This window comes from Nicotiana sylvestris, chromosome 11, assembly GCF_000393655.2.
Source record: "Nicotiana sylvestris chromosome 11, ASM39365v2, whole genome shotgun sequence".
NCBI lineage: Eukaryota > Viridiplantae > Streptophyta > Magnoliopsida > Solanales > Solanaceae > Nicotiana > Nicotiana sylvestris.
Genome location: NC_091067.1, coordinates 11,458,087 through 11,484,816, shown reverse-complemented (window position 1 = coordinate 11,484,816; position 26,730 = coordinate 11,458,087). Strand labels below are relative to the sequence as shown.

Here is a 26,730-nt window from a genome sequence, read left to right as displayed (position 1 = left end):
CAAATGATAGAAAAAAAGTCATTATATACCTGGGAAAATTGTAGCTTTAAAAACATACATAATCGGGAGAAACTTCTCCACAGAATAACTGATAGTACGATATTGATAAAAATTATCTCAATACATTCTCCTTGTACTTTTTGTATTACATACCTGGTGTCATGTGTGCATTTTGCGTTCTATATTTGGAAGTTATTTCATGGAGTACAATGTTTACCATATTTTTGTATTGTGTAATGTATGAATTCAATTATAGCTACTTGCTTCAGCAACAATATTGCTATAATATTAAGGGGTCGTTTGGTAGGGCGTATAAGAATAATGCTAAATAAGATGCATATGTAATGCAGGGGTTAGTAATGCATGAGTTAGTAATGCAAGCATTAGTTATACAGAGATTATTTCTTATGCATTGTTTGGTGTGGTGTATTAAAAATTAAAATGTATTGCATAATTTTTAAGAAATTTAATTGTTTACAAAAATGCCCTCCATATTCTTTAACTTAAGGGACTTTAAGGATAATTTTGTCTTTAATCATGCTAATGCATGCATTAATAGCCTTTGTATAGCTAATGTCATGGTTTTCTATGCATTAGCTATATATAGGATAATACCAAATAGAGTGTATAACTAATGCTTGTATTAGTTATACATAGGTTGAAAAAGTGTACCAAATAAAGCATTACTAATACACAAAGCTAATGCATGCATTATTTTCTCTAACACACTTTACCAAACGACCTCTAAGTATTCAGGATTAGCTTTTGCCTGTACATGGTGTCTTTGTTCACATGGTTGTGGTTGGCTACAGTCAACGCAATTAACAAGTCTTCTCAACTATCCTCTAGACATTCTATTACTCTAGTGTTCTCTGGTAGAGTTCTTTTTCCCGTTAATTCCCTGTAGTATCTACTTGTTCAAGGTCTCCATCTTAGAAAGATAGCTGGACCTATTTTCCACTTCTTAACTTGTATTTAACATGTTTTCTTGTCACCTTTTTTCCGACTTCATTTAGCTTACAAAAGTTTTCTAGCTTTTCTAAGGGAATTTGATTTCGGCAAGTTAATGTTTCCTTCTGTTTTAGGTGAAAAACATTGGGTTTACTGGGGTTTTCAGGCTGATCTTCAGGCCGCTTGTTGATGAGTTTCCCTGCTTTGGAGCTGTTTGTTATTCACTAAGGCAAAAGGTGTTGTATATACTTCTAACTTCACTTGTATCCTTCTAAGGTTATTGAGCATACTGAATTACATATTTGTTACCATACAAGTGTGTGCGTGTCACTTGTGTACATACAAGTACAGAATCAACTTATGAATGTCTAAAGCTATTTCTTGGGTTTAGAGTTAAATATTGGATTTGGATGATTTCTAACAGCAACTTGGTCAATAATTGATGGATTTGCCAAATGGCTTATGGATTAGATGCCGATCCTCCACAGTAAAGACATGCATGACACTTAGCATGTCAACATTTATCATCCTGTACTTGGTTTTGCTTGAAGTGTAAGGTTCACACAGTGGCAGAGCCACCTTAAGCTAAGAGGCGATACCCCTTCACCGAAAATTTACACCGTGTAGCTAAGTCAAAGTTTTTTCTAATATATATATATATATATATATGCACACACTATATGTTGAAGCTGCTCAATTTCTTCATGTGTTTACTTGTATTTTGACACCCCTTAGTAAAACTCTTGTCTCCGCCACCAGGTTCACAGTCACATAAGATGCAAGCTAACCTGGACAGCCACACACATGTACAACTAACACCACTTCTAAACTTAGTAGAAAAAAATAACTCTGAGATTTTGTGGTCTGCAGAAAAAGCTGGATTTTACGCTTAAAGTGGTTGGTGGTGACATGACAGCAATACCTGGCATTTCTGATGCAATTGAGGTTTGGGCAAAATTTTACCATTTAATTTGTTTTTGTATATAGTCACATCTTGTTGTCCTTCAATAACTTCTGATGCTGCTTGATTAGATATAATAAGTCCCTTAGATGCTCGAAGTGCTGGAAATGGATAATGCTGGCACGGTCCACTGCTTTATCTGTTCCCTCTCTCCTTTCCAGAAAAGAGTGAAAGAACTGAATGAATACTAAGTATCTATGTGATTGGTGGTGGGTAATAGTTACTAGTACATGTGCTAGTAGGAGGTAGCAGGTACCAGTGGAATACTCGAGGTGCACGCACGATGGCCCCGACACCATCGATATGAAAAAATCTATGTGATTGGTACAAGGATAGGTTTCTATGTGATTATACAAGGATATCTCATCTGTTTTGCATTTGGTTTCATAGTGTAGCTATGCACATTAATGATATGTGATGAGAGCGAAGGTGAAAATTTTCATCATTTTTTTTAATAGTCTCTTGGTGCATTTCAATATTTCATATCACTATCCTCATTGGTAAGAAATGAGAGGACAAACCGCTTGTTTGTTTGAACTGTTTTCTCATGTTTGCGATTTTTGCACTCAAGGTTTGGGAAAATTCTAAAATGCTTCTTATGGTTTGATACTATCCAGGTGTACTAAATGAATTTCTCTCTACAGGGCACCATCCGCGATGCCATTGAAGACTCTATCACATGGCCGGTTCGAAAAATTATTCCCATTTTGCCTGGAGATTATAGGTATTCTCGTCAATAAGGGAGCTTCAAATTTTAGTTCCAATCGAACACATTCGCTTCTCATTAAATATTATAAGGAACTTCTTCGATAAGATATCAGAAGACAGAATTTGGAATTTGGATATTGGAGAAGTACCCAAAATGCGGGAGAGTAATCGGCATGACTTTCTTCCATTTTGCTGATCAGTTTCCAACTTGAAAAGTTAACATGTTTAATTTCATAATGACCTAATGTCTTTGTGGAAGTTGTAAAAGTTAAATTTTGTACTAGATGTTTATCTAAATATTGACCTTAGCAGGACAAGTAAACGTTTGAACTTTTATGCAAAACTTGAACTTTGATTGCATTTTCAAAGTCTGAGGTACCGGTAGGGCTGCTCGGTGGGTCGGGCCTGAACCGGGCCGGGCCGGGCCCGCGGTCCTAACGGGCCTGGTGGGCCGGTCCTGGGTGGGCCTCCTGAGCCCGTCACGGGCTGGTCTTCATGGTTGAGCCCACGAGCCCGGGACCGTTTAGCCCGGGACCGGCAGGCGGGCCTGGCGGGCCCAACGGCTATTTTTCAAAAAAAAAAAAAAAAAAAAATCTCCAACGGCCATATTTAAAATCTAGTCGTTTGGGCTGAAAATATGACCGTTTTTTAAGTTAAAAAAATGGTCATTTGGCCCCCAAACTTTATTTTAACCCCAAACTTTATATAATTACACTTTTCCCCATTTCTCAACTATAAATACCCCCTCATTCTTTCATTTTTATTCACCAATTCATCAATATCTCTCAATATCTCTCAATATCTCTCAATCTCTCTCAATCTCTCTACTACAATTACTTAATTTATTGTTGAAATTTCGTGAAAAATTGTGAAGTTGTTGAATTGAAGTTTTCAAGTGTTCAACGATTTTCAATTTTCAAGAAGTTGTTCGGCAATCCGGTAAACTCGTTTCAACTCTTACGTTTTTAGAATATATTTTTGTGTGGTTTAGTTTGCATAATTATAATTAATATGGCATTTACTTTGAAAAAAATATTTGGTAAAGGAAAAGATAAAACCGGTGAAAGTAGTGGCCAACCAACTACCCTTCCCCCGGCTCCCCGACCTAGAAAAGATAAGCAAGTTGAAAGTAGTCGCCAACCTAGACGTCCTCCTCCTTCCGTAATTCTTGATAGTGATCACCCTTGTTTTCAATTTACCGATAGTGAATTTTATCATAATGTTGCACCAGGTGATAGATTAGATGATGAAATTATGAATGCTCTTTATCCTAATGAAACCATCTTAGAAAATAATGAGGAAAATGAGGATGATGATGAAACTCAAGCACCGGATTTAGATGATACACCTACTAGTCCTCTTAATAACCCAACTGATGCACCGGTCGACCCACCTGTAGAAACTCCTACTTTTAATAGAGAACCTGCTAAACGCCTAGAAACATCATTAGTTTGGAATTTTTTTACTCAAGTAAGAGAAAAAAATAAGGCTAAGTGTAAAACTTGTGGGAAATTAATGTCGCATAAATATGTAGGAGACCGTAGCGGCACAGGTAGTTTGACTAGGCACATAAAAACACACCCTAGAGATAAGGCTAGATTTTTTCAAATGAAAGCGCAGCTAGAGGGGACAAGTGTAGATTCTGCGGTTAACCCTAGTACAGGTTCAAATCTAGTTCAACCAGGAATTAACACTGTCACTGGAGGTATTTTATATTACGATCCAAATAGAGATCGTGAAGAATTAGCAAAGATGATTACTGTTATGTGCTTACCTTATACTTTTGCTTCTAATCCTAATTGGGTTCATTATATTAGAAGAGTGTTTAATCCTACTTATAAAGGTTGGCCTCGCGCAACAGTTAAGAGTGATATTTATAAATTCAAACATGAATATGAACAATATTTGCGGTATTTATTTACTCATATACCTAATCGGATTTCTATTACTACTGATATTGGTAGAAGTGGTAATGATTGTGATTACCTAACTGTTACAAGTCATTGGATAGATGAGGAATGGATAATGCAAAAACGCATAATTGCATATAGAATAATTAATTCGCGTCACACAGGTAAGTTTATAGCTAACACTGTTGCAGATATTTGTAGATATTTTTGCTTTAGCGATAAAATAATGGCAATTTCAATGGATAATGCTTCTAGTAACACCAGTGCTATAGGCATGCTTACAACAACACTAAATCCTGCATTTACTAATATTTTCCATGTTAGATGTATTTGTCATATTTATCATTTAATTGTCGGTGATGGTATGCGAATATTAAACATAGAAATTGAAAAGGTTAGAATGGCTCTTAATTGGCTTTTTTATTCAAACCGTAGAAGTATACTAAAAGAAAATATATTATGCTACAATATATACATAATATACAATATATATACTACAAGAAAATATATTATGCGAACATATATACATAAGATACAATATATATACTACAAGAAAATATATTATTATGCGAATATATATACATAAGATACAATACATATACTAAAAGAAAATATATAAGAGAATATATATACATAAGATACAATATAATATACTTCAAGAAGTGATATTTATGCATGACAATTTAGTGTTTTACTATTGTTTTGTTATTTTCTTTTTCGTCAAGCACTTTAATAATTAGATATACATATATACTACATATATATTTTTAATATAGCCATGACACTACAAGAAATTGTCTTAAAAAAAAAAAGCCCGCTAGGCCCGCGAAGCCCACGAGCCCGGCCCGTTAAGCACAGGACCATGTGGGCTTAGGCCCGTCACGGGCCGGTTCCACCCATTAGGCCCACGAAGACCGGGACCGCCAGGCCCGGGACCGCCAGAGCCCGGGACCACGAAGCCCGGGACCGCGAGGCCCGGCCCGTTAGGCCCACTAAGGCCCGAGCCCGGGACAAAATACAGCATTAGGTACCGGTTTCTGTTTAACATTCTATTTTGTTGTTATTAGTGATCTTGACAAGAGGGATTACTCTGATGGTAAGCAACCTCCACTTCCAACCAAGAGGTTGTGAGTTCGAGTCTCCCCAAGAGCAAAGTGGGAAGTTCTTGGAGGGAAGGATGCCGATGGTCTATTTGGAAACAGTCTCTCTACCCCAGGGTAGGGGTAAGGTCTGCGTATACACTACCCTCCCCAGACCCCCACTAAGTGGGATTATACTGGGTGGTTGTTGTTGTTGTTGTAGTGATCTTGAACTGAAGCCTACTGGAGTGTTGGAGGTGAAACTTGTTCAAGCAAAGGAGTTAACAAACAAAGACCTTATTGGTAAATCTGATCCTTTTGCCGAGTTATATGTCCGCCCTATACGAGATAGAATGAAAAAGAGCAAAACAATTGTAAGTTTTTCATTTCATCTGTTTGTACGGAAGAGATTTGGTAATACACTGATCAAGTTTAACATTAAGTAACCAATTGTTCTTTTCAGAACAACCAATTGAACCCAGTGTGGAATGAGCATTTCGAGTTTGTAGTTGAAGATCCGTTGACACAACACTTAGTGGTAAAGATCTATGACGATGAAGGGCTTCGGGCAGCTGAACTAATCGGATGCGCACATATCCGTTTAAATGAGCTTGAGCCTGGAAAGGTGAAGGATGTGTGGTTGAAATTGGTGAAAGATTTGGAGATCCAAAGAGACCAAAAGAATAGGGGACAGGCGACAATTGCAAACATAAACAAATTCATGCAATAGTCTATTTTACCTCTTTGTCTAAACTATCTCTTCATCTTTGGTTTAGGTGCACTTGGAGCTATTGTATTGTCCTTATGGCATGAAGAATGGGTTCAGTAACTCTTTTGCGCCGAATGTGTCAATGACTTCACTGGAGAAGGTATTTAAAAGTGGAGCAGAAAAAGAAGCTGCCCAAAACGGGGGTGAAATCAACAGGCGAAAGGACGTAACAGTGCGGGGTGTACTTTCTGTAACTGTGATATCAGCTGATCATTTGGCCCCAACGGGGGTGAAAGCTGATCCTTATGTTGTGGTTACTATGAAGAAGACTGAAACAAAGAACAAAACCAGGGTATCTTTTCTTCTTTTTAGTTAAATGTTTAGTTAGGTTTAAAGTTGTTTTAACGTTGCCTTCTTTCTGGTAAGCAGAGACAAGGACATTTTGTTGTGATACTCATCGCTTGGATTTCCGTCTAATATATCAAAGAATACTTTTCTAAAGTGATCTGCTTTAAACTTCATAATTCATAACTAAGTATAATGCTGATTTTTTCTTTTCCATATGTAGGTTGTGCCGGAAAGTTTAAATCCAGTGTGGAATCAGACTTTTGACTTTGTCGTTGGGTTACATGATATGCTAATTCTAGAAGTGTGGGACCATGACACCTTTGGAAAGGTAGAGTATCTTTCCCTATAACCAATTCCAAGTACTTATCCTATTACTATTGGTCTTGGTACAATATTTCATTAGCATTAATCTATGTTACTCGGACTCTCCAAAAATGTCGCGGGGCGTGTGTCGGATTCAAAAGTAGTATATTTTTGGCGGATCCAACACCAGTGATTCATTATTTTGGAGAGTCTGTGCAACATAGGCATTAATAAGCCAGTAAGTATTGTATCTATTCAGACACCAATGTTTCCTGATGTGAGATTTTCTTTAGCTGAAATAACCTCATTAAACCCATTGCTAATTTTTGCTTAAATTTAGAACAGGTAAAGTCTCCTATGCCTTGTTTGGAGTTGTCAGATGATCTGGGACATACTAGAATCTTTTTGGAAAATTCAAAGGCTTAATTGTTCAGATAGATTTAAGAAACCGACAACATAAGCAATTGAAACATTAAAAAGTTGAACCTCGATATTACAGATGTGTTCATCAGTTACCGTTTTCTTGAATTTTAATTGAATGATCAGCATCTAAATTTTGTTGATAAATTCAACATTTCTCTAGATTGTTGTAGGTGTAGTGGCTGCAGTCTGGGATGATAGAATAAGGGCATGTCCTCGGGTGGGGCAGAGTGTGGGGCTGGGTTCAGGGGGTGGGTCGGGTAGCAGGGGAGGTAGAGGGGGCAAGGGAGCCTATAGGTTGAGAATCGGGTCATGGAACATAGGTTCACTAACGAGTAAATCCATAGAGTTGGCGAAAATCCTGCAGAAGAGGAAGATTAATATAGCGTGTGTCCAGGAGACTAGGTGGGTCGGATCGAGGGCGAAAAACGTGGATGGGTATAAGTTGTGGTACTCTGGTGTCCTGAGGGGTAAGAATGGAGTGGGTATCCTGGTAGATAGCCATCTTAGAGAGTCCGTGGTAGAGGTCAGGCGGGTGAATGATAGACTCATGACTATTAAGTTGGTGGTGGGTGAGGGTACTTTAAATGTTGTTAGCGCGTACGCACCGCAAGCAGGCTTGGATGAGGATATTAAGAGGCGCTTTTGGGAGGGGTTGGATGAGATTGTTCGTAGTATACCGCCTTCTGAGAGGTTATTCATAGGAGGAGATTTCAATGGTCATATTGGGTCATCTGCAGGTGGGTACACTGAGGTGCATGGCGGATTTGGTTTCGAAGAGCGGAACGGAGGGGGCATTGCGCTGTTGGACTTTGCCAAGGCTTTCGATCTAATCATTGCAAACTCGAGTTTTACGAAGCGGGATGAACATTTGGTTACTTACCAAAGTTCGGTGGCAAAGACTCAGATTGACTATCTCCTCCTCAGGAGATGCGACAGAGGGTTGTGCGAGGACTGCAAGGTTATCCCAGGTGAGACCCTCTCGACGCAGCATAGGCTTTTGGTGATGGACATTTGTATTAGGATAAGGAGGAAGAAGAGGTCAATACAAGGACGCCCCAGGATTAGGTGGGGCGCCTTAACTAAGGATAAAGCTAAGGAGTTGGAAGGAAGGCTATCGACAATGGGAGCTTGGAGAAGTAATGGGGACGCAAACATAATGTGGTCGACGACGGCGGACTGTATAAGAAAGGCGGTGAGAGAGGTGTTAGGGATATCTACGGGCCACAATGGTGGCCACAAAGGAGATTGGTGGTGGAATGCAGTTGTCCAAGGTAAAGTGGAAGCAAAGAAGGCGGCTTACCTGCGGTTAGTAGGGAGCACTGACGAGGAAGAGAAGAGAGAGAACAGTCAAAGGTATAAGGTAGCTAGGAAGGAGGCGAAGATGGCAGTGACGGAGGCTAAGACGACAGCTTTTGCTCGTCTGTATGAGGAACTAAGGAACAAAGGTGGGGAGAAGAAGTTATTCCGACTCGCTAAGGCGAGAGAGAGGACAACTCGGGATCTGGACCAAGTGAGGTGCATAAAAGATGATGACGGCAAAGTTTTGATGGGAGATGACCAGATTAAGAGGAGGTGGCAGACCTACTTTCATAAACTTCTAAGTGAAGAAGGGGATCAGGATATTATACTTGGGGAATCGAGGAATGCCGACAGTCACCATGAATTAAGTAATTGTAGGGACATTGAGATCGATGAAGTCATGGAGGCAATGCGTAAGATGAGAAGGGGCAGAGCTACCGGGCCAGACGAAATTCCGGTTGAACTGTGGAGGTGTGTGGGTAGAGCAGGCTTGGAATGGCTTACTGCATTGTTTAGTGTTATATTCAAGACTAATAGGATGCCTGAAGAGTGGAGGTGGAGTACAATGGTCCCGTTGTATAAGAACAAAGGTGATGTCCAGAGCTGTAACAACTATAGGGGCATCAAATTACTAAGTCATACCATGAAAGTTTGGGAGAGAGTGGTAGAAATGAGAGTGCGAAGGACGGTGTCTATTTCAGACAACCAGTTCGGGTTCATGCCGGGACGATCTACCACAGAAGGGACAGTCGAAACGGGATTTGTTTATTTGTTTCAGAGTCGCCACCTGGGAACTTTAAGGCGTCCCAAGTCACCAGTTTTAATCCCTGAATCGAGGAGAATATGACTCTGTTTGTTATTCTGCGAACCAGAAATCCTGAGTAAGGAATTCTGTTAATCCGGAAGAAGGTGTTAGGCATTTCCGAATTCCGTGGTTCTAGCACGGTCGCTCAACTGTTTTTATTCTTGGCTTAATTATCTTGATTTTACTAAATACCCTTTTTCTTGCTACTTGATTTTATTACCGCTTTTGTTTAGATTATTTACAATTATATAAACGAATTACGCGTACGTATATTCGTATTATATACCTTTTATAATTGCAGAGAATCGTGCCTCGCATACGTGTACACAAAAGGTTGATAATATTTTTTATATTTTTATTATATAAAAAAAATCATATGTTCGAAGTTAGAAATAAAATTAAGAACATCGTCGCCCTTGTATGATTAAACAGTGATCTGCACATCTCGGGTTATATGAAATTATTTTAACATCCTTGGATAAATCCCTTTTATTAAATATTCGATTGAAGTTGCGCGAACGCATAATCCGAATTTGCTTTTAGAAATATAATCAGGTTACGCGAATGTATCCCTAATCACAAAAATATTCTTGATGGTAGTGTAAATTTGTTTACAAATTGTTTATTACATCCATATTATTTTTATATGAAAGGTCATGGTAAATCACTATTTGAGACGCCTCTAAATTTCTTGAAGAGAATTCTCAATTTATTGAGTGTCAACCACAGATTATATATATATATATATTTTTATTAATTATATTCCGCAAAAACCATTCGTATTTATGGAGTAAAAATGAACAACGAGTAATTAATACTACCATTTTTCTCGTAAATGCAATACATATGTGCCAAAAATGAATTGCGTATGAAACTAAAAAAAATTGATTTATGAAAGGAAAAGAGATGTTTTCGAAGAATTTTCATTATTTTATTTAATGCAAACTCTATTTCTACATACCATTGATATAAAATGTTGCAATTCGTGCTTATACATCCCATCTCATTCTCATATACTTGTTTTTAATCCAAAATTTGTAATCGTTTGGTTAATTTGTTTACGATGGTAGATAGGCATCAAGTTGATAAGAAAGGAATTATTATACAAACCGATTCAATAAAATTGTCTTACATGCAACCTAACTGTACGTCGGAAACATTCATAACATTCTAACATCGTAACGAGCTATATCAAATCACCTTTCGCTAATGGTTATACCCACATCTGTTATCTTATATATGAAAAACACCACCAACATCATTTTAACCTTATTTAACAACAGAGGTTAGTAATGTAGTTTTCTTGATATTTCTACATTACTCTTTACTTAGCTAACAACACCATACAATTTAAATAATGGCCAACTTTATGCCATGTTCCCTACCTTGACAACTTAATTATATCTTCCCTTAATGAAAATTTCGAAAGTAACCTTATTACAACACTTATACAAACTTCAAGAAATGACATTTAACTTATAGTCATCACGTAAAAATATACTACTATTTAACCAACATGAAACAAAGCTGAATTTTAAACTAATGAGCTTAAACGAATAGAAGACAGTATTACAATTCAAACTTCATTTATTTGTCATGTTGAAGCTCTTCACAACATGAGTTTAAAAGATATGTACCTGGAAATGAAGGTAGAAGGAGTAAATTTCAGCAATAATAGCAGCAACAAAACACCGGTAGAATATACCAATAACACAGCAAGTCTGAACAAGACCCGTTAAACCAGATGAACAGTGACAGAAACTTGAGAAAAATTTCAGATTTGAACTGAACAATATTCACAAGCAAACAACAGACAGATTCTGGAAAAATAACATTTCAGATTTCAGTTTCTTTCCTCTATCTGTTTCAGATTCCTATTTCTGATTTTTCTGTTTCTGCTTTTGTATCTGTTTCAGATTTTGTGTGTGTGTGTGAATGTTCTCTTTTCTATTTCTTTTTCTGTTTTCTTCCTCTCTTTCTTTTTCTTTTAAAAAAAATCTGAGCTCTTTTCTTTTCTTCAAAATCTCAGTCCTTAAAATCTCTTTCAAAAATCTCTCTCTTAAAATCTGTCATGTTTCCTGTATTTATACAGGTCTGCCCCTTTCTTTTTAAGTGCTGACTGGACCCCCCTTTTGTTATCTAAGGCAGATTTTCCCTTAAAATCTGCCACTGAACTGCTTTTTCTTATTCAAACAACACTAAGGATACCTTTACTTTATTTTCAGCCCCTCCACTTCCTTTGGTTTCCTATTATCCTATTAGATTAACAGCCACTAACATTCCACTTCCAGCACACTAGCACTAACACTGTTTTTTACTGTTTCATTCCCAAAAATGCCCTGAAATCCTACTGTTATTACTGCCCATTAATACAAGATCAGAATCTATTACGAAACAGATTTAAAAATCTGTTCAAACCTAATTATCAACCTGATTTAAAACAGCTAATACCAATTCTCTTAAGTTTTTAACACAGTTGTATCTACCCAACAATTGTGAAATTGAATTTAAACCTAACATCACAACAGCATTATATTGAATTCAGCATATCAATCAAACTGAATTTCAATAATGGACTAAAATCAAACAAACACAGGAGCATTGTCAGTTTGAAACCAACTGCCCAGAAATCAATACATAAATGATCGACAATCTTTCTGAATTATTAAACAAGAAATAACTAGTTGGGAAGAACTAATTAACTGACTTCAACAAAAAATGCTAACAACCAAAATAGACAACAGAGTATTACAATCAGCATTAAAGGCAATAATAATTTACAAAACAACTAATCGACGAACTTAATCGAGTCGATTACACATATTATAAACAATCATAATTAACAGAAACAATAGTATAATTAGGATCAAATAGACGGGTATAAGGCAAAATCACAGAATTGACTAGAAAAATATGAAAAATTATACAGACTAATGAAACAAACATAAAATACACGTAGAATACACAAAAGAAATAGAAAAAAATACCTCTGAATCTTCAAATTTATTCAGACACAGACTCAACTTGGATTCGGACATTTTTGAGACTGAACAGACTTTATTCGAAGTATTCTCAGTTGAGAATACCTCGATTAAAGTCTCTTAGACCTCAATCCTTCACTCGAATCGGAAAAATTCCAAGATTGGAAATTTTTTAGGGTTTCAGATTTTTGGATCTTAAATCCGAACACTTTTGGGCAGATTCGAATCAAACCAATGGTATTCTAGGCACGAGGGAGGTCAGGTAGGTAACTGGTGTGAGTTTGAGGTAGGTTGGGATAGGGTCAGGTTTTACTCGAATCTTCAAATGAAGATTCGAGCAGTTCCAGTAGGATTCGAGCCATACAACTAACAGATCCGTGGTGAGGGTATTTAGGGGAAGTTGTGGTGTTATTTTGGAAGCCATTGGAAAGGGTTGAGTTTTCAGACCAACCTTCGATTTAAGATTCGAAGAGTTGGGGTCTGATTCGAAGGAAACTAAGGCCAGATCCGTGAAGAGGAGGTTGTGAGGAGTCTGGGGTGTTAAGGTGGTGACCGGCGGCGTTGTTGCCGCCGGGTTTCAGGCGGTGGGGAATGAGGGCGGCTAGGGTTAGGGGTATGTTCTTGGAGACGATGATGAATAGTGGAGAGGGGGGGTGTTTAGTTAGGGGGCCGGGGTAAGGATTTGGATTTATATAGGGATGGGGTGGATTGATTTCATCCGTTGGATCAGGCAGAATGGATGGCTAAGATCTATTCACTTAACCAAACGATGTCGTTTGGTTTAAGTTGGGGGGACGGGTTGAACTGGGGCAGTGGGTCGGGTAAGGATCACGGGTTAGGGTGATGAGATCTCAGCCGTTGGATGGATTTAATCCAACGGCCATTGATGAAATACGCCCAAACGCTGTCGTTTTGGTTCGTTTAAATTGGACCGGACATGGGAGTGTTGGGATTGGGCTGTGAAGGGGATTAATTTGGTTGGGCCTGATTTTGTTTAGAAATTTTGGCCCAGATCCGTTTTTGCCCATTTAATTTCCACTCTTTTTAATTTCCAATTTAATTCTTCAATTATTAAAATCCTAATAAAAATTATAAAAACAAAATTACTCCTTCAAAATATTAATCAACCTTTAACAATTATTAACACATAGACAAAAATATTAATCACATAGTGAAACATTAAAATTAGAACAAATGCATATTTTTGTAATTTTATTTTTAATCAATTATTAAATACATAATTAAATCCTAGATATGCATGAAACATGTATTTTTTATTTTATTTGTTGTTTAATTATAACAAAGCAAACATTTACGGACAACACAAATAATTAACAAACACCACCCAAATTCTAAAAATTGCACAGTAAAAGAGATTTATTTTATTTTTGATTTATTTTGGAGTAGTTTTCGTGAGACAAAAATCACGTGCTCACAGCTGCCCCTCTTTGTGCGGAAACTCAAAGAGTTTTCGTGCAAAGATAAAGTGAGCGGATACGAGCGATTTTTGCCCGTTCAGATACTCCGTGGGAAGCATTTTTTTTTGAAAGATTTGACCGAACCTCTGCTTCAAAGGTTTACTACATATCCTTGGCTATAAAGGAATCAGGTCAATGTAGTTCGGGAAATTTTGGGTAGCTGGGACTACCATGGGACTGTGAAGTTACTATTGTTTTGTGCTGCTTTTACTGCTTGCTGAACTCCTTATTACACCTTGCTTCAAAGGTAATACAAAAAGCTAAACTAGACTATGGTACATGAATTATAAAATCTTATCTAGAACATGCCTTTGCGTTTCTTGTTGTCTTGATATCTTGGTGACTCTTGGGCATTTGGCTTATTCCGCATTCCCTTTCATTGTGTCCCGTATTTTCTTTCTCTGTTTGGGACTCTTGTTGTTTCCTGTCGGGGACTTTGTTGGACTCCTCTGTTTTATTAACTCTAAGTGTGCTCCTTTCTCATACGAGCGGGCTTTTGATTTCAATACTTCAATTATATTCCCTTGTTCTCCAGGTGGGCGCCTGACTTCTGTTGCTTCAATTCTTCATCCTCATTCTCCAGGTGGACGCCTGATTTCTTCTTCTTAAATTTTTCATCCTCATTCTCCAGGTGGACGCCTGATTTCTTCAATTCTTCATCCTCATTCTCCAGGTGGACGCCTGATTTCTTCTTAAACTCTCATCCTCATTATCCAGGTGGACGCCTGACTTCTTCTTAAATTTTTCATCCTTATTCTCCAGGTGGACGCCTGATTTCTTCAATTCTTCATCCTCATTCTCCAGGTGGATGCCTGATTTCTTCTTAAACTCTCATCCTCATTATCCAGGTGGACGCCTGATTTCTTCTTTAACTCTTCATCCTCATTCTCCAGGTGGACGCCTGACTTCTTCTTAAATTTTTCATCCTCATTCTCCAGGTGGACGCCTGATTTCTTCTTTAATTCTTCATCCTCATTCTCCAGGTGGACGCCTGACTTCTTCTTAAATTTTTTCATCCTCATTCTCCAGGTGGACGCCTGACTTCTTCTTAAATTTTTCATCCTCATTCTCCAGGTGGACGCCTGACTTCTTAAATTTTTCATCCTTATTCTCCAGGTGGACGCATGATTTCTTCAATTCTTCATCCTCATTCTCCAGGTGGACGCCTGATTTCCTCTTAAACTCTCATCCTCATTCTCCAGGTGGACGCCTGATTTCTTCTTAAATTTTTCATCCTCATTCTCCAGGTGGACGCCTGACTTCTTCTTAAATTTTTCATCCTCATTCTCCAGGTGGACGCCTGACTTCTTCTTAAATTTTTTCATTCTCATTCTCCAGGTGGACGGCTGACTTCCTCTTTAATTCTTCATCCTCATTCTTCAGGTGGACGCCTGACTTCTTCTTAAATTTTTCATCCTGATTCTCCAGGTGGACGCCTGACTTCTTCTTAAATTCTTCATCTTCATTCTCCAGGTGGACGCCTGACTTCTTCTTAAATTTTTCATCCTCATTCTCCAGGTGGACGCCTGATTTCTTCTTAAATTTTTCATCCTCATTCTCCAGGTGGACGCCTGACTTCTTCTTTAATTCTTCATCCTCATTCTCCAGGTGGACGCCTGACTTCTCTTAAATTCTTCATCCTCATTCTCCAGGTGGACGCCTGACTTCTTCTTAATTCTTCATCGGGTGTTTCCTGACACAAATGTTGTTTTTGCCCCTGTTTTAAATCAAAGAAAACTTCGTTAGTTTAAAGCAGGGTGGTTAACTGGGGCATTCTTGCCGATGGTGGGGCTTCTCTTCGTCTTGTTTTATCGCCTTGGAATGGTTGAAAAGACTGTTTTGTCCTTGTAATTGATCCTTGACTATAGGATCACCAACTGTTGTTTTTTACTTCAAACCCTTTTAATCGTAATCATACGTCTCTCCTGACATTGCTGATCCACTTTTGATTCCACTTTTCTTCCACCCATATCTTATTTTTTATCCTATTACCTCTGCCCATCCTGGCCGTATTTCTGTCCTATGCAACCCTGAATTTTGGTAGTATACCTTGACATTCCTTCTTATTTGTTTGGAATAAAACTCATCTCAAAAACTTTAGAAGAGTAAGATTATTAGTGACGAAAACATGATGATTTCGACAATCTAGAATGAAAAGAAAAATCCAATGGATGATTGTTGGAGAAAGAATAAAGGACTTATCTGATTGGAGTCACTGGCGCCAATGATCATGGTATGCAATTTGGATTAATCAACCCAGTCTTTTAATCAATCTCCTTTTAATTGTCTCATTTTGTTTTTCCAAAATTTCCATAACCCAACTTCATTTTTTATTTTACAGACATGTTTGACTTGCCATATCTCAAAGAGTTTTCACCGACAAACCTTCCTCATTTATTTCTTACTTCCTTTTCGCCTTATGGTGCCTGTGAAGGTTTTCACCAATAAGACTCTCTCATTTTATTTTCTCTCAACTTCCGTCGTCTTGTGGTGCCTGTATGGGTTTTCACCTATAAGACTCTCTCATTTTACTTTCTTTTCTGGTTTGTACCAGAGTGTTATGAACCATCTTCATTTGCTTGACTCAACATTTTTCTAAGATTGATCAAAAGGTCTTTTGGTATGTGGTTGGAAATGAAAAGGTATCAAAAAAGTTAAATAGTTTTGATATGGGTTTAAAATTACAACTCTTGGAATCTTTTTCTTATTTCCAATACAATTCCCGCCCCAGTTTCTTGATTGGGGTCTCTTAATGTTTCTTTTTGTGCACATTATGCATATTGTGCACCCTATGACCGAGCCGTGAGGCGCCTACATATCCTTCTTTGAGGAATCAGGTCAAACGTAGTTCACTCAATAATAGTGATTTTTTTTATTTATTATTATTTCATATTTGATTTTCGTCGATTCCAAGAGAGGATAGGAAAGAAACAAATATGGCTCAAAGGGGAACCAAAGGGTGTAGTGTTTGGATAGCAGAATAAATTGTCTTTGTCATTCCAATCTTCGAAATAATGCTAAATACAAACATTCAAAAAGTTATGCATAGTATCTCTTTACCGCGTCAGAATTGATAGTCATGTCTATGCATTTGCCTTCAATATCTGTTAAGCATAGTGCACCATTCGATAATACTCTGGTCACAATGAATGGTCCTTGCCAATTCGGGGCAAATTTGCCTTTTGCCTCAACCTGATGTGGAAGAATACGTTTCAGCACATGTTGACCCACTTCAAACTTCCGGGGACGCACCTTTTTGTTGTATGCTCTTGCTATTCTTCTTTGATACAATTGGCCATGACATACTGCGGCCAATCGTTTTTCATCAATCAAGTTTAACTGTTCCAGACGGGTTTTGACCCATTCATCATCATCAATCTTTGCTTCGGCGATGATCCGAAGGGAAGGAATTTCAACTTCTGCAGGAATTACTGCTTCAGTGCCATATACCAACAAATAAGGAGTTGCTCCTACTGAAGTACGAACAGTAGTGCGATATCCCAATAACGCAAATGGTAGTTTTTCATGCCATTGTCTTGAACCTTCTACCATTTTCCGAAGTATCTTCTTTATATTTTTGTTGGCTGCCTCGACTGCTCCATTCGCCTTGGGCCGATATGGGGTAGAGTTGCGATGTGTAATCTTAAACTGTTGACATACTTCCCTCATTAAGTTACTGTTAAGATTAGCACCGTTATCTGTGATGATCACCTTTGGGATTCCGAATCGACATATGATATTTGAGTGAACAAAATCGACCACAGCTTTCTTGGTCACTGATTTGAATGTTTTGGCCTCAACCCATTTGGTAAAATAATCAATGGCTACCAGAATGAACCTGTGCCCATTGGATGTTGCCGGCTCAATTGGTCCAATCACATCCATGCCCCAGGCGACGAAAGGCCATGGTGCTGACATTGTGTGCAACTCGGATGGTGGAGAATGAATCAAATCTCCGTGTATCTGCCATTGATGACACTTGCGCACAAAACTGATACAATCTCGCTCCATGGTAAGCCAATAATAACCAGCTCGGAGGATTTTCTTTGCCAATACATATCCGCTCATGTGGGGTCCGCAAACTCCCGAATGTACTTCCGACATGACAGCTGTAGCTTGTCTGGCATCTATGCATCTTAATAATCCAAGGTCTGGTGTTCTTTTATACAAAACTCCTCCGCTTAAGAAGAATCCATTTGCCAATCGCCTAATGGTTCTCTTTTGATCCTCTGTGGCTTGTGCTGGATATATCCCCATCTTGATATACTCCTTGATGTCGTGGAACCACGGTTCACCGTCAAATTCTTCTTCAACCGTATTGCAATAAGCGTGCTGATCGTGGACTTGAATATGTAGTGGATCCACATAAGCTTTGTCTGGATGGTGCAACATTGATGCCAAGGTAGCCAATGCATCGGCAACCTCATTATGGATTCTTGGAATATGCCGGAACTCCACTGATTGAAACCGCTGACAAAGATCATGGAGACATTGTCGGTATGGTATGAGCTTCAAGTCTCGGGTTTCCCATTCTCCTTGAATTTGATGTACCAAAAGATCCGAATCTCCCATGACTAAGATTTCTCGGATACCCATGTCTGCGGCTAGCCTTAACCCCAAAATACAAGCTTCATATTCAGCCATATTATTGGTGCAATAAAATCGCAATTGAGCCGTAACAGGATAGTGATGCCCTGTTTCAGAAATGATTACAGCTCCTATCCCGACTCCTTTCAAGTTAGCGGCCCCATCAAAGAAGAGTTTCCAGCCAGGTATTTCAATTCGCTCGATCTCATCGATATGCATTATTTCTTCATCGGGAAAATAGGTTTTCAATGGCTCGTACTCCTCGTCGACCGGGTTTTCGGCTAAATGATCGGCTAATGCTTGGGCTTTCATTGCAATCCGAGTCACATAGATGATGTCAAATTCTGTGAGCAATATCTGCCACTTTGCAAGTCTTCCTGTTGGCATCGGCTTTTGAAAAATATATTTCAATAGATCCAGACGCGAAATGAGGTAAGTAGTGTAGGATGACAAATAGTGTTTCAATTTCTGAGCTACCCAAGTTAGGGCGCAACATGTCCTTTCCAGATGAGTATACTTAACCTCATAAGCTGTAAATTTCTTGCTAAGGTAGTAGATGGCCTGTTCTTTTCTGCCGGTGAGGTCATGTTGCCCCAATACACAACCAAATGAATTTTCCAAAACCGTTAAGTAAAGAATCAGAGGTCTTCCTGGCTCTGGCGGGACCAACACGGGTGGGTTTGACAGGTATCCTTTTATCTTATCAAACGCCTCCTGACACTCATCGGTCCATTTGACCGCAACATCTTTTTTCAACTATTTGAAAATAGGCTCACAGGTTGTCGTAAGCTGAGCAATAAACCTACTGATGTAATTCAGCCTTCCCAACAAACTCATTACTTCAGTTTTGTTCCTTGGAGGTGGCAATTCTTGGATGGCTTTGATTTTTGATGGGTCTAGCTCGATGCCTCGCCGACTGACTATGAATCCCAGCAACTTTCCAGATGGAACTCCAAATGCGCATTTGGCAGGGTTAAGCTTGAGGTTGTACCTGCGAAGTCTTAAGAAGAATTTCCTCAAATCCCCAACGTGGTCGGCCTGATGCTTTGATTTTATGATCACATCGTCCACGTATACCTCAATCTCCTTGTGTATCATATCATGAAACACTGTGGTCATTGCTCTCATATAGGTTGCTCCGGCGTTCTTTAAACCGAATGGCATTACCCGGTAGCAATAAGTTCCCCATGGTGTGATGAATGCCGTCTTTTCTGCATCTTCTTCATCCATTAGAATTTGATGATACCCGGCATAACAATCCACGAAAGATCCTATATCATGCTTGGCACAATTATCGATCAAAATATGGATATTGGGTAATGGGAAATTATCCTTCGGACTTGCTTTGTTGAGATTGCGGTAGTCGACGCATACTCTAATTTTGCCGTCTTTCTTTGGCACAGGAACGACATTAGCTAACCAAACAGGATATCGAGTGACTCGAATGACCTTTGCTTCCAATTGTTTGGTGATTTCTTCCTTAATTCTCACACTCATATCAGGCTTGAATTTTCTCAGCCTCTGCTTGACAGGAGGCACCGTTGGATCGGTGGGCAATTTGTGAACCACTAAATCAGTGCTCAGGCCCGGCATGTCGTCATATGACCATGCAAAAACATCTTTGAATTCTATGAGTGCTTTAATTAACTCTTCCCGTATCTCTGGTTCAAGGTGGACACTTATTTTAGTCTCTTGGATGTTATCCGTGTCCCCTATATTGATGTCTTCGGTATCACCCAAGTTAGGTTTGGTTTTTTCTTCAAAATGAATTAACTCTTTACTAATCTCTTCGAAAGCCTCATCCTCATCATATTCTGATTCATAATCACAATATATTTCTTGAATTATTATTTCGGAACCAGATTGATTTTTAAGACTGGGCTGAGGATTCCTCATGCATGCCATATCACTAGAGCCAGCGTAAAAAGAACTGTACAGGAAAGAAGAAAAAGAAAAGAAAACTATCAGGAATGATAATAAAAAGGAAACTGCTTTTTATTGGATGATGAAAGATAACAAGGTTTGCACACTTCAAACAAACTGTAAGATAAGCTTTGGGATTACAACCCTGAAGTAACCCAAACAAACTTGAAAGAAAATCAAAATAAACTACCAAGACTCCTTTCGAATGGGGAGAGGAGTGGCTTTCCAATTATTAAGCTTTGTTTCTGGCCCAATTTCTCGAATTTTTCAATTAATTCCTCCTCAGGCTTTACCAAGGATTTAGGAATTGTTGTTATCGGGCGATTTTTAGCAGCGATCTTGACAAAAGACTTTGATAGATGTGGGACTGGTTTTGGAAGAACCCATGCCTTTTGTTTCAGCTTTCTGGCCTTTCTCACGTCGGTGACAGTGGGTATGAATCCCAAACCAAATGTTCCCCAGTTCTCGGGGAGAGATACTGGTTGTATAATTCCTTGCAAAGATGAGCCCAGACCTTTGCCGGGTATAAAACCATTTTTTAACATTTCATAGGCTACCATGACTGATGCAGAGGTTATCTTTGGATTCAGAATGTACTTCCCCTCTGGAATTTTCTCTACCGACACTGTGTCGGACACCTGGTATACCCATGGTCCCTGGTCATTTTCTATTCCCTCGACCGGTACAATGGCACTGCTGTGAGCATTTAAACTTTCTTCCCCATGCACAACTATTTCTTGATGATCCCATTCAAACTTGACCGCCTGGTGTAGTGTTGACGGGACTGCTTTAGCAGCATGGATCCATGGTCGACCCAACAACAAGTTATAAGAAACAGTTATGTCCAGTACTTGAAACTCCATTGTGAATTCAACTGGTCCTATTGTCAGTTCCAACACTATATCGCCAAATGAATCTCTGCTTCCACCGTCAAACCCCTGTACGCAAATACTATTCTTCTGGATCCTCTCCTCTTTGATTTTCAATTTGCTTAAAGTGGAGAGAGGGCAGATGTTTGCACTTGACCCGTTGTCAACCAATACCCGGGTTACTACGGAGTTTTCACATTTCACGGTGAGGTAAAGAGCTCTGTTGTGCTCAGTCCCTTCCACAGGCAATTCGTCATCAGAAAATGTAATTCTGTTCGCCTCAAAGATTCTGTTGGCTATTCTTCCCAAATGATTTACAGAGATTTTATCGGGAACGTGAGCCTCATTCAAGATTTTCATCAAAGCCAGCCGGTGCTCCTCTGAATGGATCAGTAATGACAATAATGAAATTTGAGCGGGCGTCTTTTTCAGTTGATCCACAACAGAATAGTCATGGAGCTTCATTTTTCTTAAAAACTCTTCCGCTTCTTCTTCCGTCACAGCTCTCTTTATTGGTGTTGGATTATTTTTAGTTTTTCTTAACTCTTCGGGAGTAAAACATCTTCCCGAACGAGTCAAGCCTTGCACCTCACAGACTTCTTCCTTGACTTCTTTTCCCTTGTACATTACAGTCACCCGTTCATAGTTCCATGGAATGGCTTTGTTGTTGATCACTGGTAGCTGGGTTACAGGTTTGATAATAACCCGATCTATACTGGCTCCTTCCACGACTATAATGGGTTTGCTGGCAACCCCTGGTACTATCACTTTCAACCTTTCCTACTTTGTGTCAACTTTGCTCGGAGACCCCTTTTCGACTACCACAGATGGTTCATCACCATTTCTGTTCTACTTAGGTACCGGCTTCTCCTCTGTTAACTGCTTATCTGGCTTGGCTTCATGAGACCTGATCATCATGACAGTTTGTGACGGCTTCTTTGTCTCCCCATCAACCTGTACTATTTCTATCATATTAGCCTCCTGATGGGCTGACATTGGATTTCTGTTGATATTGGGAGTTTCGGGGGTTTGAACCTCGATTTTATTAGTATCAATCAGCTCTTGTATTGCATTTTTTAAATGCCAGCATTTTTCCGTATCATGGCCTTGTGTACCGGAACAATACTCACAGCTAATGGTGTAGTCCAAATTCTTTGGAGGAGGATTGGGTAGCTTGGATTGTATTGGTCTTAGCATGTCCAGCTGTCTCAACCTGTGGAACATACTAGTGTAAGACTCTCCCAATGGAGTGTAGGTTTTCTTTTTCTGTTCCCTTTCTCCCCTGAATGCTGGCCTAGGCCTGAAACCTGGTCCGGGATAGGCTCGTGGGTAAGTACCTGGTATGGCAGGAGCACGCCAATTAGTGTGAACAGGTGGCTGATTGTATGCTTGTGCATAGTTAATGGAAAAATGAGGTTCCGAAGGATGATAGTAGTGTTGAGATGAATTGTGGTGGTGAGTTGATTGGTGAGGTCGATGTTGATTGTAGTAAGTAGGTGAGCCTCTTGATCCCAACCAAGTTCCTGAATCAACTACCGCTGCTTCTTCCCTTTTCTTTCTTCCGATTCCTCCTACCCCGCCTTGAATAGCTTGAGTAGTTGCCTTAATTGCTGAATAGCTCATAATTTTATTTGTCTTGAGGCCTTCTTCCACCATACCTCACATCTTCACTACTTCGTTGAATGATTTCCCTACCGCTGAAACCAAATGGGCATAGTAAGTTGGTTTCAAGGCTTGGAGGAAGTAGTCTACCATTTCACTCTCCTTCATAGGGGGATCCACTCTTGCTGCCTGTTCTCTACACCGGAAGCCATACTCTCTGAAACTTTCATTGTGTTTCTTCTCAAATTTTGTCAAAGATAGTCGATCTGGGATGATTTCCAGATTGTATTGGAAATGGTATGCAAATGCATGTGCCAGGTTATCCCAGGTGTACCATCTCTCATGGTCCTGGCGTGTATACCACTCCAAAGCTGATCCACTTAAACTTTGATTGAAGTAAGCCATCAATAATTCGTCCTTTCCCCCAGCTCCTCGCATCTTGCTGCAGAAACCCCTTAAGTGGGCTACTGGGTCGCTGTGCCCATTGTATAGGTCAAATTTAGGCATCTTGAAGCCAACTGGTAATTGTACATTTGGGAACAAACACAAATCCTTATATGCTACACTGACTTGCCCACCTAACCCTCGCATGTCTCGGAACGATTGTTCTAGACTTTTGACCTTCCTGAACATCTCTTCTTGTTCAGCATTTTTGGCTGGCTTGTCACTTTCGGTTGGGAGGTAAAAACGAGGAGTAATTGAATGGATTTCGGAGGCCTTGAAGGTGGGTTCCGGGGGGTAATATTGATTGTCCTGGGCCTGGAATATGGGCTCACTAGGAGATTTGTGGAATGTAGCCGGGGGAGGTGCTACGAAAACAGGAGTCACAGGTGGAGGAAAGTATGGAACTGGTTTCGGAGGTGGAGACTGCGGTGTCTGAGAGGTGGTGCCTCGGTAGTGTTGGTAGATGGGGAAATTTGGGGATAATTCAGTGGTAAGATTATCCTGAGTTTGGGCCATTGATAGAGCAGGGTTAGTTGGGTAAGATGGGGGTAACTGTCCTGTAGACCAGGCTTGGTACATCTCAGCCATTTGCTGCTTGAGTTTAAACATCTCTTCTTTCATTTTCCCGACATCCATCTCCTCTAGCTCAATACCTGTGTCAACATCTGGGATAGACATACTTTCGGGTATTGGTCCTTTTGATCTCGTGTGATAATGATAATATGCCAGTATACTCTTTAGAGAAACTAACTGCTTGAATTCTGGAAATGAACAAACTTGTTAGTTTTGAGAGTTTAACACATATATAATTACACGTTGAGATGCAATGTTCCTAGACAAGTAACCCCTTTCTATTATGTACTTTCTTGGCTGCTTGTGTCGTCCCAGCTTTCTTGAAATTTTTACTGTTACTCACTTTTATTTTATTTATTATATTCCTTATTGTGGTCGAATCTTATAGAGATTGCTTACGTGTCATGCCCCTGCATGAATCAGACTTTGCGTAGTTCGGACCGTAAGGCAAACACTTTTATTCATTATACAAAGATGGAACAGACATTACATTTGAAAACCTTATAAGAAAATGGTTTGAAACACACACACTTAAATCAAAATAAAAGATATAACTCTTAACATCTCACAACATGCCCCACTTTCCACTTTTGTTGTCAATTATTGGATTATCTGCTCAATGTGGGGCTTGACCTGGATGACCTCCCAGTGTACGATACATCCTTTCCAACTCCATTGCTAGATGACGGGCAAAAATGGGTGCATGCTCTGTAAACCTTTCATACTCCATTCCTTGGCAGTTTACATAACTTTGAGAGGTGTAGACCGCCAGGTCATGGATTTGTGCCCTGAAATCTTGGAGACGTTGGTTTTGGTTCTGCAATTGCTGCCGGCGAGTGGTGGCTATATCTCTGACATGGTCTTCATGATCTAGAGCTGACTCTAATAGAGCTCGGAGTCTGGCCTGCTCTAATCTTGCCTGCGCTCTTTCTCTGTCGATGTCCGCTTGTTGATGTTCTCTGTTGTATCTTCTTGCCTCTTCTAGTTGTGCACGAAGTTGGTCTTCTGATCGTATCCAATGGTCTTTTACCTTCTTAAATTGTGCCCTGTCTTCTTCGGATTGCCTATCTTGGCGTTCCTTATTAGATCTGGCTTCTTCGTTTAATTGTTGGATTCTTTCTTTTGCTTTGCTCAACGCCCTTTCGTTTGTAGCAAGAATGGAATCATAATCTTGCATTCTTTCAAAAAGATTGGCGATGGTTTTTTGATCCTTCCAACTCCTCATTGGTGTTTCAGAAGCCTTTTTCATTTTTTGGAATCGAGCATGAAGATTTTCATTCTCACAAGCTAGACTCTTTCTTCTCGCCTTCAGCTTCTTGTGCTTGCAAATCTTTCTCCAGACTGAGGCTCCTCAGATTTTCCTTTAGGGCATGGATAGTTGCTTTGTACCCTTTTTCCTTTTCTCCCCAGATTAACCGCTCTTGGATTTTATCATTAAAGTTTTGAATATGGGGTCTTTTTGTTGGCCTTCTTAGCTCAGGTTCTGGTACATCATCCACGCGAGACCGTTTCTCAAACCACCTTGCATATCCAGGATTTATCTCACCCTTTGTAGTGTCTGGGACTTGAGTATCACTTTTCAAGTATCGACATCCATTCCACATCTGCTGAATTAGAGCCTCGGGAATAGTGGCTTCCGGGTGTAATTCAATTACTTGCATACTCAAATCTTCATCATCAGGAACTACTTGGTATCTCCCTAGTTGTCTTAGGACTCTTAGTGGCGCATATGGCTGGATGCTTCTCAATCCCAATAGTAGCAGATAACTATTTGAGGTTGACATGTGTATCACTTCCCTCATCGGGAGCCATCCCAAAGTCCACTCAATTTGATTTGCTGTTAAAGCCCTTAGATGAGATACCCATGCTTCTATCCCTTCTGGAGACTTATAATCTTTTATTCTTTCCTCATAACTCTCGATGCAATTATCATTGCTTGGCCCATATTGTATGATCTTGGGCTGTTGTTGGAGATGTTCAATCACCCACATTTGCAACAAAATTTTGCATCCTTCGAAGACTTTCGCTCCTGATTTACATAAAGTCAACGCCCGATAAATGTCTAAGAGAATGATGGGGACAGGGGTGTGATTTTCCTTGGTGGTGAGGATTTGCACAACTTTCGCGGTGCGAATATCAATTGTTCGCTCTTTGTTTGGGAAGACCATGACTCCTAGAAAAGCCACCATGAAGGCAAAGCGACGGTGAATCTGCCAAGTGTCTTTGTTTTGCTTGTTAGTAAGGCCTTTCTCATGAATTTCGAACCCATCTGACTTTCCGAACCTTGAATACAAAAAGTTGAAGGAACAACATCCATTGATGACATTGCTTTTCCTGATTTGACTGCTGATGTTCAGAAGACCGAAGAATCGATGTACCGAGGGAGCCTTTGTGAATATCAGGCTTTGATTTCTTAGACTTCCGTCAAAACCAGCATATCCAGCTATCTCCTCTAATGTAGGAGTAAGCTCGAAGTCAGAGAAACGAAAGACATTGTGAACAGGGTCCCAAAAAGTTACTAACGCCGCAATCAGATCATCACGGGGTTTAACTTTCATAATATCCGTGAGATTTCCCAAATGCTTGACGACCTATTTTTGACCATCTTCGCCTAATTCATACCACCACATTTGAAGCTGAAATAGAAACTCTTCTGTATTCGTGGATGGGGGTTTTGTGTGGTGCTCATTTTGTATCTGAAATTTAATTTTAATAAAGTCAAGACTCATTTTGAAAATATACACTAAAAAAATCATTTTCAATTTTTTATTTATTAA

General features: G+C 39.4%; 1 pseudogene; it reads left to right on the top strand.

Annotated features, from left to right (window-relative positions):
- The window catches only part of LOC104217746 (synaptotagmin-5-like), a 57,836-nt pseudogene that overhangs the window by 7,976 nt on the left and 23,130 nt on the right, over window positions 1-26,730 (top strand).